The following is an 8,699-nucleotide window of genomic DNA, read 5'->3' as shown; positions in this document are numbered from 1 at the left end:
AGTTCCTTCATGTTTTCTTCCAATGCGAGGACCTCACAAACTTGGGTCGCTTCTTTATCAAGTAACTCTATTTTATTCAGTTGACATTCTTCATTATCCAGGAACTTTAATGCGTTTAACACATTAAACTTCACTTCCTGATTGTCTACACGCATGGTCAATTCTCCCTTGTGCACGTCTATTAATACTTTCCCAGTGGCTAGAAAGGGTCGTCCAAGAATGATTGATACATCCCTGTCTGCTTCATAGTCTAGGATGATGAAATCCACTGGGAATATGAATTTGTCAACTTTTACCAGAACACCTTCAATCTTTCCTTTAGGGTATGTGATCGTCCTATTAGTGAGTTGAAGTGTTACAGAAGTGGGCTGTGCTTCACCATTCCCAATTTCTTGAAGATTGAGAGTGGCATGAGATTAATGCATGCTCCCAGATCACACAATGCATGTCCTACGTCCAACCCTCCGATTGAGCACGGGACTGTGAAGCTTCTCGGGTCCTTCTGTGTCTTTGGTAATTTGTTGTTGACTAATGCATTGCACTCCTGCGTTAGAGCAATTACTTCCATCTCGCTGATTCTCCTCTTCTTTGTCAGTATATCCTTCAAGAATTTGATGTATTTTGGCATTTGTTCTAAGGCTTCTACAAGTGGAACATTAATGTGCAATTGCCTCAGGAGTTCAAGAAAAAGCTTAAATTGCTGTTCATCATTCTTCTTCATCAAGTGTCTAGGAAATGGTGTGTTCAGCTACACGCAGGTTCTCCCGCATTAGACGTGATTGGCTTTGAATGACTTGTGGATTTAGACGTCCGTTCTTCTTGATCTTCCAATGCCGTTAGGCATAATTTTGAAGGATTGTTGGTTCTTGGGTTCATGGTTCTTTCTACAAGAGGTTTGCCACTTTGCAATTTCACTGCATGACATTGCTCTTTTTCGTTGTTTCCTGGGGTTTCTATGTTGCTGGGCAAGACTTCTGGCTGCCATTCTTCAACTCTTTGGCAATCTTCCCCACTTGTATCTCAAGATTTCTGATGGAAGACGCCTGGCTTTTAGCAATGCGTCGTTTTGGGTGATATATTCCTTTAAGAGGTTTTCAAGTGGAGATGCTGAACTCGACGCATGACCTCCTCTATTAAAGGATTGTTGGTGCAGCTGCTGCGATGACTGGAATCCAAGCGACGGTCCTTGCCTTTACTGCTGGTTTACCCCTGGTTGGTGTTGCTCCTGTTGATGACCTGCCCAAGAGAAATTTGGATGGTTCCTCCATCCGAGATTATAGGTGTTTAAGAATGGGTTATTTTTAATAAAGCATATCGATTACGGATTTTGTGGGCAATCAGAGTAGGAATGGGGATCTCCACAACCCGCATAGCTAATCATGGGCTGTACAAATGTTTCTACCTGATTTACCTTTTGCGGGTTTGATGCATTCCCCAGTGACATATTCTGCAAAAGGTTTGTCATAGTAGCCACTTGTGCAGAGAGCATGGCTATTGCGTTAGAGTCAATAGAATTCATATTTTGAGATCACCTCATCCTATCTGCTCTTGCGTCGTAAGTGTCATCCACCCATTCCATATTATGTTTGGCTATGCGGTCCAGTATTTCCTTAGCTTCATTATATGATTTGTCCATGATACCGCCAGTTGTAGCTGCGTCGACTGCCATTTGAGACGCTCTGTTTAATCTACCATAGAAGATCTCCATCTGGATGGTTAACGATAATCCGTGATTGGGGCAATTCTTGACTAATCCTTTAAAGCGCTCCCATGCGACACTCAAGGTTTCAAATTCTTCCTGCTCGAAGTTCATGATCCCTCTCCACCTCCTTGTGTTTGTGGTGGGTGGGAAGTATTTCTGCATGAATTTCTCCACCAACTTTTCCCAGGTCGTGATCTCTCCCGGCTCCAAAGAACCCATTGCTTTGCGTCATCATGCAGAGAATATGAGAATAAAGATAGCTTGATAGCTTCTAAAGTGTTTCCAGGAATCACAAACGAGTTGCATGTCTCCAGGAAATGTTTCATGTGGGAGTGAGGGTTTTCTCCCCGAGCACCCTCAAATTGTCCAGCTGTTTGGACCATTTGTAACATCACAGATTTCATCTCAAATTTTGTCCCATCTAGCGTTGGATATGTGATCTCTGGTGAGAAATCATACAACATAGAAGACGCATACTCCCGCATGGGACGCATACTACTGTTTGCCATTATGATAGGATTTTACGCAACATGTTCTAGCTGTTGAGCTAAGCTATGATTCGTTTGTTCGTCCGCCATTTGTTGTTGCTTGGTTTGTTGTCTGAGTAGTTGTTGCCTTAACCTATAGCGACGATTAGATCGATTTCTTCGTCGAAAGGTCCTTTTAACTTTGGGGTCGTATACAAGTTCAGGAGTGTTTTCCCTACTCATAAATGTTTACAAGCTTCAGCTTAGCTCGTAATACTCCCTCAGCTGTAGTTTTCCTACAAAAGATACAAGCAAAATTTATGGTTAGTTTTGTTGTTGAATCCTCGGCAACGGCTTAAAAACTTATTCGTTGGTTTCGTGGTTCAAGCTTAGGAGTGTATTGTATAAGGTAATTGGAAAAATAAGTATAAATGTGAATGATGTGTTGATGTGTTTATGATGCGTTAGTTACGCATTGATGCGTTAATGATGTGCAACAGAACGCATGACACTCCTCTATAGGCATTCAAGTTTTCTTGAATCAGATCCAAGTATAAATCCAACTCGGGTTCCTAGTAAGTCCAGGGTCGAACTCACGGATTCAGATTAAAGCTAACACAGACCTTGTGTTGTAACTGTTGTAGAAATATCCTAAGTGAATATAGAAATGAGTTATTTACACTAAGCTGCTGTGTGCGTGCAAGAAGATACAAAAGGGTCAAGTAGAGAATAAGGGGTCATGTGAAAATGGAGTTTGATGCAAATGATATGCGTCGATCTAAGTTAGATGTACAGGAACAAGAATATGATGCATATGAGATGACTTGCTTATCTCCGTTTATGCGTTAGACTTCTATTCGACATTTCTCAATGCCAATGTCATACAATACCTATCTCTAGGATGTATGCGTCAGTCATAGGATGCAATAAAACACCAGTGCGTCTATCTCTAGATGTATTAAGCGTTTCTAACTTAATGCTGGCTTACTTATTCTCTCGAATAATTTAAGCTAAAACTGCTTTTACCAATTGATTTAGTTGGTTTAAGCGTTTCAAAATGGAATTTTGCATGAAGTTATAGATACATCCAACATAAAACAAGAAATAAAAAGTGGCGAAGTAAGATAGATCAAATATGTGAATTTATAAAGATAAAACCAACATTTAATCAAATGAGATGATGACAACGATAAGTAAGATGAAATGAAAGGAGTCAAGCCGCAGAGTACAATCTCTTGTCCTCTTTGGCTCAATTCTAGTTCGTGTACAACCACTTGTGGAAGAATTGGAAGAAAGTTCTCTCTCGAGCTCAGCTTTCTCCGCTTCTTAATCGGCGATGGTGGTTCTCTTTCCTCTTGTCTTCTCGTCACCACAGCACAGCTCTAAGGTCTCAAAATTTTAGATTTATGCAATGAGCTAAAAAGTTCCGTTCATCTGTGGATTTTTCTATTTATAGCTGTCGGTCTTCTCCAACTTGATGTGGACAACATTAAATTCCATACCCTTGTCAGCCGCCTGACACTCAGATACTTTTCAGACGCCGCCCGCTGTAGATGCCCATGCTTGCAAGTGCGTGATTTGACGCAAACAGCCTGAATCAATGAATCTTCCTTGCGTCGAATCCTCCGATGCATGCCCCATGCATAGACTTTGCCTACGACACTTAGAATATTTGTTGAGATCCTGCAATATCATGCGTTAGTGTCGTTAGTATTTTAGCAATAAACATTCTTTTGCATGAGTTTGATAGTGTTCGAGTAATTCCTTACGTTTTCTCTAAAATTGATGAGATTTTATCATTAAAGACCCTAACTGTTCCACAGTTTTGAGCCCACAATAACTTGTATTTCTACAAGTTATCACTACCCCTAAATGGGCGTATAAGGATATATTTATATGGAGAAGGGTTAACCCCTTCTCCAAGAATTTTCCTTTATACCCTTGGTGTTTAATTAATTAAATAACCTTGATTTAATTAATTGATACATTAATTAAATAACCATATATTAAATTATATTTAATATACATTTAATTAATATTATATAATATCATATATTTGTACTAACCCTCCATCTCCATTATTTCTTAATCAATTAATTAATCATTAATTAATCAATTAATAAACTATATTAAATCATATTTAATATTGAGTTAACCATTATATATTAATCTTCATTATTATAAAATTTCTCATTTGATTTAAGCAATTCAAAATCATTCCTCATTGACAACATAAAATTTGGTCTTATTATCTATGTCACACAACGCATGGATGATTATAACGCAAGTTTATGATATATGTTACCACTTCTAGATGTATGCGTTATTAATGAAATGCTGGTAGTATGCTATGCGTTGTCACAAGTTTTCTTGCGTTGAAACCAAGTATAATTCCACCGCAAGTTTCTCGGAGTGATCCGAGGTCGAATGCAGGGATTGCGTAGTTAAATGCGTTACGTTCGTGATATATGCGACCGGGGGTTTTTCAATTAATAAAAGATTGGTTTATACAAGGTATTTAAATTGCGTAAAAGTAAAGTTACGAATAAAATAAAGGTTGTGATAAAGTAAACCTAAGCTAATATGATACAAGATACAGGATTATTGAGTTTGAGACTAACTGTAAAGATTATACAAAGGGTCGTGTTATGCGGTGGCAAGTCTTTTATGTATGAAACAGAGATAGAAAGGGTAATTAATATAAACATCGCAAGTTTATTAATTGCGTTAAATATATAACTACGGTTCCGCTTTCCCTTGGCATACACCTTCAGTGATCGCCGGTTTCCACATCTTTGTGGTGAAACAGGATGAACGTAATGAACACAAGGTTGCTTCCATCTTTGGAAGTACTTCTCGCTTTAGTTAACGCATTTCTTCCACCTTCTCTCGACAGGAGGAAATGCATTTTCACTTCTGCTCTCACAGGTGAAAGATTCGGTCTAGCATGCTTTAGCTAAACATATTCATTTCTTTAGCACAGATTAATTTACTTGTTAGATTTCATGCAATTACCAAGGATAAGAAAAACATCATGAGAGAAAAGCGATTAATGGAGGACAAAAATAGACAAAAAGATGAAGATGTAAATGATCATGACATTCAATACTAATATTAGCGTCTGATACATGGTGCGAATGATAGACTAAGAAGATTGAATACAATTGATGATAAAGAGATAGAAACAAATACAGAAAAGTGCCAACGTCTTGACACAGATATGGGACGGTGGATGTGCTTGTCGGCAGATGGAATGGATGTAGAGAAGAACTTCCCTATGAGGCTTGCTCGTTCGGTAGAAATGACCTTGATACAGAGCTTCAATGGAGGAATAGAAAGATTTGCCCAGACTCACTCTCTCGGCCTTGTCTCTTAAATCTTTCTAGATCTTCTCCGATCAGGCTCATCAGACCAGTCTCTCTCTCAATGTACAAATATCAAAATATGCCCGTATCAAGTATATTTTTCAATAGAATTTAGAGGCTATTTATAGGCTCAAGTTTGACACTCTGACTTGTGGACCCCACTTTATTGTTATGGAAATTTTCGAAAATGGTGGAGTGAATATTCCTTATGTTATGCGATCAATCCTGTCAGAAATGCACAACGATCAGCCTGTACACGTGTCAGGATCCTCCGCAATTGCGTTGCTCTTTTGCATCTTCGATTATTTGCCCGCATGCGGGTTGTTGTTTGATTACCGCATGCGATTAAAGTTGCATTGATCGCTTAGCTCTTGATAGATTGTCGCATCGTGTATGTCTTATTCATTTCTCTGAAATGATTGGCGCAATGCGACGTAGATGCGTTGTTCTTTTTATCTTGAGCCATGAACGCATGCAGTGACTTGATTTCCTGCAAAACAGACTTGAAATTATTCTTTTCTACTATCGCAATGGTTAGTGGGTGTATTGACGAAAATTTATAATTATTGTATTTCTTAGTAATCTCTTACAATTGACACAACTCCTTCTCTGCGCACGTCTAAAAATAAGCAGTAATAATAACTTATATTTCACAAGTTTTCACACCCCCAAATTTAGATATATGCTTGTCCTGAGCATATCTTCTACTAAGTGTATAATCGCTCAATTCCTATCCTAAATTGTTGTGGTCGATTGTTTGCTTCCGAATGGTCCACCTAGGCAATTACTTACATCGCAATTTTTCTATCTTCTCACCTTGGAAAATCAATAACAAAAGCCCTATTTATCTTCTATACTACAAATTTCTGCTCAAGAATGCTTTTCTAGGTTTAAAAAGATATGTATCCTTCTTGTCAAAACAACTTGATGCTCTGAGATGCCGGCGGTGTGTCAAACTTTGTGTCATTTATTAGAGTATTGATCATGGTTACACCCTTCATTCTGGCTTGTTCCACGGGTGTCATGCGAACATCCAACTATGGTGTTGTGGCCATTCTCAACTTTAACTCATGAATTTCAGAGTTGTCTCTTGTTTCTTTTATTTTCTTTTGCATTTTTTTTTCTCTTTTTATATTACGTTGTCTTTGGAAACCCACCTTCGTTTTGGCTTGCTCCCCATGGGTGTCATGCGAACATCTAACTACGAGTAGCTCTTTTCAAACTTAACTCTTATCAGTCAGTTAGGATTTTTTGAGGTTTCCCTTGTGCTGACTATTGGAGTTTATATGTAATTTTTTTTAGATAATGAATGCATTTTTCTTAATGACCGTATCACTTGATCTCATTTGCTTCAGACCTTCCCCACCCCCAAGATTTAGAGATGCGCAAGTCGTCCTTGCATTGTTTGGACAAAAATGGACAAACACTTAACAAAATTTCAAAAAGAGAAGTGGTTGAGCAGAAATTTTGAAGGATTAGGTAAAGTAATGCTAGCTATGATGATTAATTAAGTGTTAGTTAGAAAATACAAAGGTTGTGGAGAATGTTACTAAGTGTATGCATATTATACATCATGGCAACACATATGAATAATGCAAAAAGAAAAAGTTAAGAATATCGCAATAGTTGACAAGGATGATAAAGAAGAGGCATAAGCATTTGGATAGAATTGTTAATTAGTTTGTATTGAAAATTAACTAAGTATACAAATAATTACAAATATCTGACGCATACAAAATTTTTTCTCTACCTGTACAAAGAATCAAAGAATTTAATTAAACATAGAAAAATAAATGATATTTAAATAAAATAACAGAATGGCCACAAAATAAATGTAAGATTATTGTGAAGCAGGAGATTTTGGAAGAGGGTTCGAATGTGGTACTTGAGTATAGCTTATGCAAAAATACACAAATGCTGCCTGAGATGTGGAGGGAACCATGGGTCCATGAAGATATGTTTGTCAGAAAATTAAAGTACTCATGGCTGCGGCTCCGCTATCTGTCTTTGGTGCAGTGTGAATCATATAAGTGTTACACTAAATATTAATCGAATACCTACCTTGTTCATGGCAGCACATCGTTGTAAGTCGTCATACCATTACTCGCCGTCGATTCAATATACCGATCATTCTCTGGCCGAAGAAGGCTTGTTTCTAAGAGAAGAGCCTCTTGCTGGTTGAGAGAAAAAGTTGTTTTGTTGTCGGGCAAGAAGGGACTGCTATCTGCTAACTCAGTAGCTAAGAAAAGCAACGATGGGTTTTGCCTACGATGCCTCGCCATCGACGTTTTGGGGTTGGGCAGAAGTGCCTTCACCCAAATCGTGTGGGTCGATCAACATGCGGCGATGGAAGGAGAGTTGCGGTGATGATGCTGAAGTGATGAATAGGGATGCTGGGTATAGTGGTGTTGGAGATTCATGGGGAAAGGAGAGATTGGATTTATAGTGCTCAGGAAGGTCGAGAGAGAAGGTCTTGGACTTCACGAGGTGAGACGCGCTCTAGCGAGGCCCGCGAAATAGCCAGAAATATTTACAGCGTAAAGGGAAGCCTTTAGAAAATCCAAAAGAGGTTTCTAGAAATCTTGCATTTGTTAGGTCCAGTCTTCGGTATTTTTTCTTCACTATATGCCACTTTGTCGTTACTCACTTTGCTCGCTTGTGTTCTTCGGGTCACTTTAGTGGGTCTGGTGTGAGCTATTCAATAATACCATACAATTGTTTTGTAAGATGCTCTCATTTCTCTAAGAGAAAGTCATGAATGTTAGCAGCAAGAAAAAAAGTGTTTGCGCTGTAATCTTGATGTGTGCATGCAAATACCACCATATAAATTCTAGAAATTACGCTTATTATGATCCCTTCGTGAACTTTCTGCCAATTGGTGTGATCTCCTTCTCTCGAGTGTGCCCTATCTACCACCCAAGTGATTTTGGCCATAATAATACTTGAATAAAACCGTATTCACTATTTGAAGAGAAGAAAAATAGACCTAAATGATTGCCCTCTTATTGGCCCCACAAAAAACCTCTCGAATTTATGTATGGTGCGATCAACTGTGTTCACCACAATTTACACGAATTAGGCATATGCCCCGTTTGCATAATGTAAATATGTTCGGGCCATGACTCGATCTCTCGAAATGATTTTGTTATGATGGAGAGTTTGGGG

The 8,699-nt window shown here is 38.5% G+C and overlaps 1 non-coding gene across 1 annotated transcript; it reads left to right on the top strand.

Annotated features, from left to right (window-relative positions):
- The first annotated feature begins 1,724 nt into the window (after positions 1–1,724).
- On the top strand, positions 1,725–1,830 carry LOC120080675. Its single transcript, XR_005482625.1, has one exon. It is a non-coding gene; the product is annotated as a small nucleolar RNA R71 (small nucleolar RNA).
- Positions 1,831–8,699: the final 6,869 nt, after the last annotated feature.

This window comes from Benincasa hispida, chromosome 6 (assembly GCF_009727055.1).
Source record: "Benincasa hispida cultivar B227 chromosome 6, ASM972705v1, whole genome shotgun sequence".
In the NCBI taxonomy this organism is placed as follows: Eukaryota; Viridiplantae; Streptophyta; class Magnoliopsida; order Cucurbitales; family Cucurbitaceae; genus Benincasa; species Benincasa hispida.
The sequence above is the reverse complement of the archived record's forward strand: the minus strand, read 5'-3'. Positions and strand labels throughout refer to the sequence as shown.